Genomic DNA, 12,329 nt, shown 5'->3' on the forward strand with positions numbered 1-12,329 from the left:
CCAAATCCTGAGTTCAAACCCCAAGACTGTCACAAAAAAAAAAAAAAAAAAAAAAGCTGATGAGAGTTCAGGCCCTGAGTTAAGCCCCAGTGCTGTACTTACAGTTAAGCACCAGAAGAAAACAAAAAAATTATCTTGAGATGAAGAGGTAGCTCAGTCATACGAATACCTGCCTAGTAAGAAGGTAGCCCTGGATGATTTGATCCAGCCCAGCAAAAAATAAAACAATACCTCCCTCTACCTCAAGTCACCAATCCCATCTACCTCTTAGTAGGACAAGTACTTGTTTTTATACTTTTTTATTTTATGGTAAACTGTATTACTTGGTGTGTACGAATTTGTACAAATGGAATGGTGTTATGCAACTTATTCTCTGTCTCTGTTTTTGCATTTACTGTGCCTATGAGGTCCATATTGCTTCTACTTCCTGGGTCATGCGCCATGGTATACATTTTATATCAATTTATATTGATCCTGTTATATGGCTTTGTATCTACACTTAGTATTTTTTAGTGTAGCTAACACATGTACTGCATATGTTAGCATGGATGAATACAGGTCTCTCCTATACAACTAATATATGCTAATAAAAAGTGCTAAAAATAAAATAAAACCTCCCCCCAAGACTTTCTTCTTAGTCCTATCTCATCTTAACGTCTTCACTTTTCTCTGAGTGATCCCATTGGTTGCATTTGTTTTCCATATATCTAAATATTCCCCATATCTAATCAGATTTCAATACTTGTGAGTTCTAGCTATAGAATACTCTTTACATGTATTCACCCTCTCCTTTCTATATTGTGGCTTTAGTTTCTAATGGTTCCTTTGATTAGTCAGTGGATCTGTTTCCTAATTACTGCTATTCTGGTCTTATACACTATATACTTACACACTATACTTACAGTCTATCACTGGTATTAGTAAGAATTTATTCATTCAGATAAACATTACATTTTATAGAACTTTTTTTTTAGAACTTTATGTCTTGTTCCTCACTTTCCCACTAAATATAAACTCCATGATACCTTCTCTTGTCCAGTTATGCATCCTAAGTATCTAGAACCTCATAAGTATTTTTTTTTTTTTTTGGGTCCGGTCATGGGGCCTGAACTCTGGGCTTGGGCACTGCCCCTCAGCTCTTCAGCTCAAGGCTAGCGCTCTACCACTTGAGCCACAGCGCCACTTCTGGCTTTTTTCTTTTTGCTTATGTGGTGCTGAGGAATCAAACCCAGGGCCTCGAGCATGCAAGGCAAGTGCTCTACCACTGAGCCACCTTCCCAGCCCTCATAAGTATTTTTAAAACATTTATCATATGAGAGAAGGTTTAGGATTTATAAGTTTACCTTGAATGTTTTCAGTCTCAAGTTTTAAGAGAAGTTTACATAGTAAGATAGTTTAATAACTTACTGTTGTTAATTCTCATTCAGTTATGTTATTTATATCTCAGTCTGAACTAAGGAACAATTTGTTCTTCAGACAGGAAATCATTGTTTTGTGTTTGCAATCATTTTTTGTAATAAAGCATACAAATATCTGGGATATGTGCCTTTGTCCACACTGTTGAATTCATATAGAGAAAAAGCTTTTAATTCTTTCCAATTTTAATTTTCAATTGATACTTTATCTTAGTGTCCTTTCCTGTCAAGTGTCAGAGCACTAGCTGAGAAATCATCTGCTTTTCTTGACTAGTCACTTACGAGAACTTGGTTAGCTCAGGAAACTACAGACACACACACACACACACACACACACACTCCTCACACACACACACACACACACACACACACACACACACACACACACACACACACACACACACACACACACACACACACACACACACACACTCCTCCGCCCCCTCAGTGCTGGAAATTGAACCTAGGCCTGACACATGCTAGACAAGCACTCTGTTCTATTATATTCTTTCAGCCCCACAGTATTTTTTTTTTATTAAGTATCATATTGATCTGCTTTCTTCTTCTGGCTGAATAGATACAAAATAGTGTTTCCCAGATTTTTCTTCTAAGGACCTGATGAGATTCAATGGAGATTGTCAGGCCCTGAGTTAAAGCCCCAGTATTAGCAACAACATAAAAAGGGAAGGAAGAAAAATCCTTGCACAATTTTTGAGTCCTCATCTATCTCGAATGACTACATGTTGGAACTGATTGGCTACTTAACTCCATTTCTATAAGGTTTCAATGACAATAGAAATTGCTACCTTCCATCCTATAACTTGTGAAATGGCACCTATTATTATAGATACTATGTTCTACCTCCTGTCATTAGCATGTACAATTACTCCATCCTTGGTTTTGTTTACCTACCCTGATAATCTGTCACCATGGTCTGGCTCTCAAAGTATTACTGGGTCCCATTTTCATTATTCTGCCCTTTTTTCTTCTCCTCCAATCTTGTTTTTATTACTTGACAAACTTGTAAATGTGAATACTTCCTACTTCTCAGTCAAGCTAAGGACTTTGCAAGAACTTTTGGCTTGAGCAGCTTGCTTCTTAGCCTGTTTCCTTGAAGTATCAGTCTGAAAGAACCTTAATTCAGACAATTAAGACACATTCAAAGTTACACCACTAAATTGCTCCGGCTGTAGAAGAAAAAGAGTGTGATTTATATCTTCTTTATTGAGCTTTTTTAGGGCTAGTGAACCTAAAGCTTTCCTCAGCTACACTCCACTAATGAGCTCTTTTTAAATGCTTTAGTTTCTGTACTATCTGGTAATGCATAGTGAAAGAGTCTAAGCATATCTCTAATAAAGAAGTTTTTGAATTCATATAGTCAACACAGGTTAAGGATTATGCTATGGTCTGTGGGCTGAGTCTCACTATGTAACTTCAGAGACAGCTTTGGGTTATGTACCTCTCCTTAACCCCCAGCTCTTGGTGTTTCCTGCAATTCATTAAATCACTGATAGTCCTGTTTATCTGCCAGGACCCACCCACTTCCAGAGTTAGCCTTTTCCTTCCTATTTCTTAAGACTATAAGGAACTTTCTTCATCTTAGAAAGTTCTGATCAAGTACTTGGTGTTTCTTTAAATATGAATGGTATTTTAAAAACATTTAACCAAGTACAGGCTGCTTGTTCTTTGATGCTTTTAAACCTAGACATAAAATCTAGCTTTGTGGTTAGGGGACTATATCTTACATAGTCAAATATGTATTCCCATATCATTACCCATGCCATTTATCACTCATACTACCCACCAAGAATTAAGTCTAAAATGAAAGCATTCAAAGTATGTCTACTCCTGAACCATCCATATGTCTAGAGAATTTTCCTAGACTTCTCCAGTGACATTTTAGTTGTCTAACTTCAGTAACTCACAGACGGTATTATTGGAGGGTTTTGTTATTTTTTTTTAATTTTATTTTAATTTTTTTGCTGGTCATGGAACCTGAACTCTGGGCCTAGGCGCTGTCCCTCAGCTCTTCAGCTCAAGGCCAGTGCCCTACCACTTGAGCCACAGCACTACTTCCAGCTTTTTCTGCTTATGTGGTGCTAAGGAATCGAACCCAGGGCCTCATGCATGCAAGGCAAGCACTCTACCACTGAGCCACCTTCCCAGCCCCTTGTTATTTTATATATTTGATGTTATACCAAACCTCTTCTGGCTTTATAAACTTTTATAATATTTATTATTTTAAAATAAAACAGTAATACCGATGATCACTTCCAATAGATTTTATATATTTGTTTAAATTGTTTAAAAGAAGGAGCCAGGCTTCTTGGATTCTGCATTTTCAAACTTTGTTGACAAAAACTTTACGTTATTATTTGAGGGACACACCAACACACATGTGCCCACATACCTGTAATTGTATCATAGAAGGACCGTTCCTCAAAATAGTGTTCACCTTATAAAGTTCAGTACTCTGAAATATTCTGTTCCATTTCTATATTTGAAGCAGGAAAGGTAGTCCCAGGGATTGAATATAGGGCTTTTTGTTTTTTGTTTTTTTAACATGCTACGAAGGCACTCTACCAATGACACCCATACCTTATCTCTTCTATTTCTTTTTCTTCTTTTTTCTGTTTGGTTTGGTTTGTTTCATTTGGTTTTCATTTGGTTTTCCCTCATTAGGTAGTTTAGACTAGCCTAATACTGTGATCCTATCTCAGTCTCCAGAAAGCTAGGGTACAGACATGAACCATCACACTGGCTTCTTACTTTATTTTAAACTTCCAGTTAAGACCTAATCAACTTAAATGTATTAGTACAAAGTTCTGGAGAATATATGCTATGTATTACTCATTCAACTAACATGTTCATTCATTTTATACCATTTATGTTTCTTCTCTATTAATTACCTTTGTGACTTTGGGAAAGTTGAGTGTTACTGTCCAGTTTCTTCTGTAAAATGGAGGTAATAGTGACATCTCCTCAAGGGGAATTAGATTGTAAAAACTCAACACACTGCTTGGTCTATAATAAGCAAGTGAGTGTTCGCTTCCTGTTTTTCTCACCATTGTTAAAATTACTTCAGTGTTGTGGTTCAAGCCTATAATCCTAGCTATTGGGAGGCAGAGATTAGAGGATTGCAGTTGGAGCCCAGGCAAGGCTCTATCTCAGCCAATGGCCCACTGGCACACACCTGTTATCCCTAGTGATTGGGGAAAACAAGAAAATCACAACCTAGGCATACAGCAAGATTCTACCTTGAAAATAACCAATACACAAAGGGGTTGGAGGCATGATTTTAGTGGTAAGCACCTGCCTAGCAAGCATGAGGCCCTGAGTTCAATCTTCAGTACCTGATATAGATGCATATCACACTTTGATTTAAACTTCCTATTTCATTTCAGACATACTATATATAAAATATGTATTGCAACATAGCTTAATTTTAATTATGCAGCACATTTTTAAACTAGATATCGTTTAGAATAAAATGCATGGATCTTTCGCATTCAGTTCAATGAGTTTAGACAAAAACATCCTTTAGCCCATACTCAGTCAAGACAGGAAGAACATGTCTATCACAACAGGAAGTCACCATATGCCTTCTTCCATTTGGCTCTTGGACTCAAGAGCCAACCACTATTTAGATTTTCTTTCACTATAGTTTGTCTCGTAAAACTTCATCTAACAGAATAGCACATTCTTTTTTTTTTTTGGGTCCAGTCGTGGGGCCTGAACTCTGGTCCTGGGCGCTGTCCCTCAGCTCTTCAGCTCAAGGCTAGTGCTCTACCACTTGAGCCACAGCGCCACTTCCGGCTTTTTTCTTTTTGCTTATGTGGTGCTGAGGAATCGAACCCAGGGCCTTGAGCATGCAAGGCAAGCGCTCTACCACTGAGCCACCTTCCCAGCCCTAGCACATTCTTTATTTTATTCTCTTGTTGATTGATAGTTTGATTATTTCCACTGTGTTACTATCATGAATAAGGCTACTGTAGACAATTGGGGAAGTCTTTTTGTAGATGGTATATTTTAATTTCTCTTGGCTTAATTCTTAGAAGTAGAATTATAGCTAGTTTTTTTTGTCTCTTTATGAAAAATTTCCAGATCAATTTCCAGAGTAGTTGTATCACTTTATTATTCTCATGAGTAACATGTGAATGTTCTACTTGTTCTTTATCTTTTCCAACATCTAGGATTCAGTCTATAATTTCAGCAATTCTCATGACTATCTCACTGTTTTGATTTGTACCTCCTTAATTACTAATGAGTTGGGTACTTCTTCATTTGCATTTTATCTTTGGGTCTATGGTGATCTCCTTTTTTTGTGTGTGTGGTAGTTAATATATATTGACTTTCATTGGAAAAAGGATGAAGGGCTAGGGTTGAAGCTTAGTAGTAGAATACTTGTCTAGCATCCATGAGGCCCTGGCTTCTATCACCAGCACTGCCAAAAAAAAAAAAAAGGAGGCAGACAGAAATTAAGATTAGAACATGCTAAGTTGGAACAAATGTGCTGCTCTTAATGAGACCCATTGGTAATAGGAAGGTGATGTGCATGCAAAGGCAGGGTGCAATGGGAAATTTCAGTTAGGGTGTAGCTCAGTTTGCTGAGCCTAAAACTGCCCTCAAAAGAGAAGCATTTTAAAAATTGTACTTTAAAATGCTTGATTACATTTAGAGTATTCTCTTTATCAGTTTTTGGTTTTTTAATGTGGTTGAATTCCAAAACTTTTTCTTCCTAACCTCAAAAAAGATAATGTAGCCTCAGTCCAAAATGTATGTGTAACTCATTTCAACCATATTCCTGAACTGAAGTAGGACAACAAAAAGGCAAAACACTCAACACATTTAATTTCAATTTCACTGGAACTTTGCACAAGACTTTTGGAAATGGGAATGTTGGAACAGCTTCATTTTGGTGTTTACACATATTCCTATTTCGACAAGCAGCCTGCTAGCTAGAAGTGCCACACTTGTAGTTATTTGGATTAACATCATTTTTAGTCTTGAATTTTTAACACATTAGGCAAATAAATCATCTGTCCTTAAGTGATTGCTTTTATAGGTATCTGTGTTTTCAGATTGCCTCAGGAATTTTTGAAGTTCATTCTACTTCAAAATCAGTTAAAATACTTTTTAAATCATAAAAAATGTTCTCTTTACTTTTATAGTAGATTTTATACTGTTTTCTAGGATTGGGGTGATAGCAAAGCATTGGCCTAGCATTCATGAAGCTCTGGGTTCCATCTCTGGCACTGTACACACACACACACACACACACACACACACACACACACACACACACACACACACACACACACACACACACACACACACACACACACACACACACACACACACACACACACACACACTATGCCATTTTCAAAAATTAAAATTTAGTTCAAATGAGGCAAAGACCAAATACACACACACACACACACACACACACACACACTATGCCATTTTCAAAAATTAAAATTTAGTTCAAATGAGGCAAAGACCAAATCTTCTTTCACCAATATGATCAAGCCTTTAAATCTAGTTTTCTTTCAACCAATGATAGAAATTCTAGAACAAGAAAGAATGGTATACACATCTATAATCCCAGCTACTCAAGAGGAAGATCATAATACTAGGTCAACCCTGGGGAAAAAGCCTACAGTTCCTAAGTGAAAATAAACAGGGCTAGAGATTAAGGAAGGGGAAAAGAGGGTATCAAAGGAAGGAGGAGAAGAATAGCAACATGGTAGAAGGGGCAACAGGGTCCACTGTGTGCATGTATAGAAATATTAATGAAACACCCTTATATTACAAATATATACTGATTCAAAAATAAATGGGAGGGCTGGGAAGGTGGCTCAGTGGTAGAGCACTTGCCTTGCATGCTCGAGGCCCTGGGTTCGATTCCTCAGGACCACATAAGAAAAAAGCCGGAAGTGGCGCTGTGGCTCAAGTGGTAGAGTGCTAGCCTTGAGCTGAAGAGCTGAGGGACAGCGCCCAGGCCCAGAGTTTAGGCCCTATGACTAGACCCAAAAAAAAATAAATAAATAAAAATAAATGGGAGCTGGAGGCATGGCTCAAGTGGTAGAGCATCTGCTTAGCAAAGACTAGGACTTAAACTCTTCTATCACCCAAAATAAAATCTTTAAAACAAGGATGTCCATATAATAAATATTGTTATTATACAAAAGAGTTTCTAGAGAGCTGTTTAGGTGATTTTTTGTTTTGTTTTGTTTTGTTCTTGAGATAGTATCTCTCTCTGTATATCTTTCTCTGTAGTCCAGGCTAGCTTCAAACTCATGATCCTCAGACTCCTGAGTGTTGGGACTACAAGCATGTGCTACTATGTTTATCTCAGACAGCTTTTTAATAGCTTCTCAAGGACTCTAGAATGTGACTTTCTTGACAACAGATTCAGCTTGTATATAAAAATGATCCCTTTTAACATGCTTTTGACAGCATTAATAAAAATGAAGTCTGTGTCAAGGACTAAACGTGTTTGGCTTTTAACAGAAGTATCAGTTTTTTGTGTTTTTGCTTTTTAAGGCTCATAGGGTTAACATTGCTGATTGCTTTCAAAAGTATAACTTCAGAATTGACTTATAAACATAAAAGATTCACCTAGTATAATAGGGTAACTAGCCCAATTCTTGAAAATAAAACCTTATGGTTGAATATAAACTCTTAATAAAGTGAGCCTTAATTCTTCCCATTTAGGTTTGGTATCACTTTTCATATGAGTGATTGATAATCATTAAAGAGTAAAGAAGACTGTTTCCTTCCTTAAGATTGGAATATGCATTTGCCATGCACACTTTATATTGTGAAGGGGAAGATGAGAGAGTTGAAAGTCTTAGTAGATAGGTCTGGCTATACTTGAATTCGTGAGTCTCCTTCCTCTGCCTCTGACTGGCTATATTTTTTTAAATAAGTTTTTTATTGTGAAAATAATGAGGGGTTACAATCACATGAGCAAGGTCATAAGTACATTTTTTATCAAGCATTGTTGTGTCCTCCTTTGTCTTTCTCCTACCATCCCTTCCCTCCCATCTCCACAATTACATCCCCGCCCTGCCTAAATTGTAAGGTACATTTGTCAGCATAGCATCTTGTACATTCCATTGTTGCAATGGGGCAGCCTGTGTCCCTATTTAAACAATTTGTTTTTTCTCTTCCGCTCCCCAAATTATACCAATATCAAATACAGTGAAAACAGGAGTTATACTGTGGGGGAGGGACATACAAAACAACAACAAAAATCACGTGGTGCCTTATAAATATGTTAGAAACAATAGCAAGAAAGAAAAAACCACTTGTGTCCTTATCTTGGGATTCATTTCCTTAACATCATCTTATCTGACCTGTTTTACTTGTCTCAGATATATACTAGTTATTGCAAATAAGGGAAACCATGGGACCTACATTTCTTTGGGCCTGGCTTACTTCACTTAATATAATTTTTTCCAGGTCTTTCCATTTCCTAACAAATGGGGCAATATACGCAAATCAATTAATATAATTCATCACATCAACAGGAGCAAGGATATGAACCACATGGTTATCTCAATAGATACAGAAAAAGCATTTGACAAGATCCAACACCCCTTTATGATGAAGGCTCTGGAAAAATTAGGAATCATCGAACATTCTTCAATACAACAAAGGCTGTATATGACAAACCTACAGCCAGCATCATACTTAGTGGTGAAAAACTAAAGCCATTTCCTCTTAACTCAGGAACGAGACAAGGATGTCTACTCTCTCCACTTCTCTTCAATATAGTATTAGAATGCCTAGCTATATTTTATTCTGATGTTAATAATAGCATGGATGAAACTTTGGGGGGGCAAATATGGCATATTTGTATTACTTTAAGCTGTCAGTAGTGGAGTGTTTTATTCAGCCTGTGACAGTAAAAACAAATGAGTAGTAGATGACTAGTATGTTTTGTCTGTTGCCAGATCTGTCTAGCAAGCCAATTACTTTCCTTTTTGCTTTTTTCTGACACTGTAGGAATGTCTGTCCAGTTAAACTGTATATTGCCATTGATGAAAAATATTAAAATTGCAAGAAATTGATCAATTTTATCTTTATTGTTAAAATTCCTCAAGACTCAAATCCAAAATCGTGTAAATTTTCTTATATAGCAGCTGTAATATTATTTTTTCTTAGCATACACTAGCTATACAATAGGGATTTTCCACCTAGGTATACAATGTATTCTAATCACTAACCCTGCCATCACTGTTCTACCCTTTCCCTTCCTAATATAATTTTTAACAATTTTATTAATATCATGTTATTGAAGCCCAGTCTTGATCGTTTTTATTATAGCTCTCCAAGTTTTAACCACATAAATGACAGTGATAACATATCTTTTCATGTGCCTTGTACAAGGCAAGCCCCAGAAATCTTAGCCTCCACATATTCTCATCCTTGTGTAGACCTCTCCTGAATGTTCTAGAGTTGATCTGTCAACAGTAGAGTACATAAAAGTAATGATTAGGTTATCAAAGTCACCAAGACGGTCCTCCTGGTCCATTGCTTCAGTGTACCCTCCCTTTTTTCCTTCCTTCCCTCCCTCTCTCCCATTACTTGCTGTGTGGGAAGGTGAAGCCTGTGCCAGCAGCTATGAGAATAAGCTTAGACATGCACACGCCAGCTCACTTCATGCCTTCAGATGACGGCAGCTTTATGAATCTCTTGTCCAGAATTACCCCTCCCAGATTCCTGACCCTCAAAAGCCATGAGATAAGAATGTTTATTATTAAAGCTGCTAAGTTTGGGGGGTGGGGAATCTGTGACACATAATAGACAACAAGTACAACACTGAAGTTCTTTTCATTCTTTAAAATTTAACATTCGACGCCGGGCGCTGGTGGCTCACGCCTGTAATCCTAGCTACTCAGGAGGCTGAGATCTGAGGATCGCGGTTCAAAGCCAGCCCGGGCAGGAGAGACCGTGAGACTCCTATCTCCAATAAACCACCAGAAAACCGGAAGTGGCGCTGTAGCTCAAGTGGTAGAGCGTTCGCCTTGAGCTGAAGAGCTGAGGGACAGCGCCCAGGCCCAGAGTTCAAGCCCCACGGCCGACAAAAAAAAAAAAATAAAATAAAATAAAATTTAACATTCGTTTTTGATTATTAATAGTTGCACCATCCAATTTATAATCCATATACTTCACCTAATTTGAATCATTATATTAGTGAAGGAAAAATGCCATATTCCACCTCATCTTTTCAAAGGGTTTGATATAATAAATACAGACATTGAATTTGCCTTTTCTATATTTGTCCCCAATATTAGAATATACTTAAGAACTGCTGTGTTACAAGGGTCTTTTAAAAGTGATTTCATTGTAATAGCCCCACAAAAAATAAAATACCTAGGAATTAACTAAAGAAGTGAAGGACCTCTACGATGAAAACTTTAAAATCTTGAAAAAGGAAATCAACACAGAACTTAAAAAATGGCAAACCCTCCCATGCTCCTGGATTGGCAAGATTAACATCGTGAAAATGGCAATACTTCCCAAGGCTATCTACAAATTCAACGCAATACCTAACAAAATTCCACCCTCATTCTTCAAGGAAATAGAAGAGGCAATCCAAAAATTCATATGGAACAATAAAAGACCCCGAATAGCAAAAATGCTCCTCAACGGAAAGAACACTGCTGGAGGAATATCAATACCAAATTTCAAACTCTACTATAAAGCCATAGTAATCAAAACAGCTTGGTATTGGCATAAGAACAGACCTCAGGACCAATGGAATAGAATTGAAAACCCAGAAATGAACCTACAGACCTATAGCCATCTAATCTTCGATAAGGAAGCTAAAACAATAGAATGGAAGAAAGACAGCCTCTTCAGTAAATGGTGCTGGCAAAATTGGTTAACTACATGTAGAAAACTAAAGCTAGATCCTTATATATCACCCTGCACCAGAATCAACTCCAAATGGACCAAAGACCTTGAACTCAAAGCAGACACTCTGAAAACATTACAGGATGGAATAGGAGAAACCCTTGGCTCAGGCCGAAATTTTCTGAATAGAGACCCGGAAACACAACAAATCAAAGAAAGGTTGGACAAATGGGATTGCATAAGGTTGCAGAGCTTCTGCAGGGCAAATGACATAGCTAGCAAGATCAATAGAAAGCCCACCAATTGGGAGAAGATCTTTACTAGCCATACAACGGACAAGGGTCTCATATCTAAAATATACTTGGAACTCAAAAAATTAAATCCCCCAACAACAAATCCTCAAAGAAACAACTGCCCAATAAATAAGTGGGCGAAAGACTTAAAGAGAAGCTTCTCTGAAGAAGAAAGAAGGATGGCCAATAGACACATGAAGAAATGTTCAACATCCCTAGCCATAAAAGAAATGCAAATCAAAACAACATTGAGATATCACCTCACTCCAGTTAGAACGGCAAAAATCAAGAACTCTAACAACAACAGATGCTGGAGGGGATGTGGACAGAAAGGAACCTTACTTCATTGTTGGTGGGAATGTAAACTTGTTCAACCACTTTGGAAAGCAGTATGGAGGTTCCTCAAAAGACTCCACAAAGATCTCCCCTATGATCCAGCAATCCCACTTTTGGGCATTTACCCAAATGTTTACAAACAAGACCACACTAAAGCTACCAGCACAACTATGTTTATTGCAGCATTATTTACCATAGCTAAGATATGGAACCAACCCAGATGCCCCTCAGTAGATGAATGGATCAAGAAAATGTGGTATATATACACAATGGAATTCTATGCCTCCATCAGAAAGAATGACATTTCCCCATTTGTTAGGAAATGGAAAGGTTTGGAAAAAATTATATTAAGTGAAGTAAGCCAGGCCCAAAAAAACATAGGTCCCATGGTTTCCCTTATTTGCAATATCTAGTA

The 12,329-nt window shown here is 37.4% G+C and overlaps 1 protein-coding gene across 1 annotated transcript in view; it reads left to right on the forward strand.

Annotated features, from left to right (window-relative positions):
• Cttnbp2nl (CTTNBP2 N-terminal like) overlaps positions 1-12,329 on the forward strand; it is a 54,314-nt gene that overhangs the window by 27,126 nt on the left and 14,859 nt on the right. The gene's annotated exons all lie outside the window — the stretch shown is intronic.

This window comes from Dipodomys merriami, unplaced genomic scaffold (genome assembly GCF_024711535.1).
Source record: "Dipodomys merriami isolate MVZ:Mamm:240054 unplaced genomic scaffold, mDipMer1.0.p SCAF_7, whole genome shotgun sequence".
Lineage (NCBI taxonomy): Eukaryota > Metazoa > Chordata > Mammalia > Rodentia > Heteromyidae > Dipodomys > Dipodomys merriami.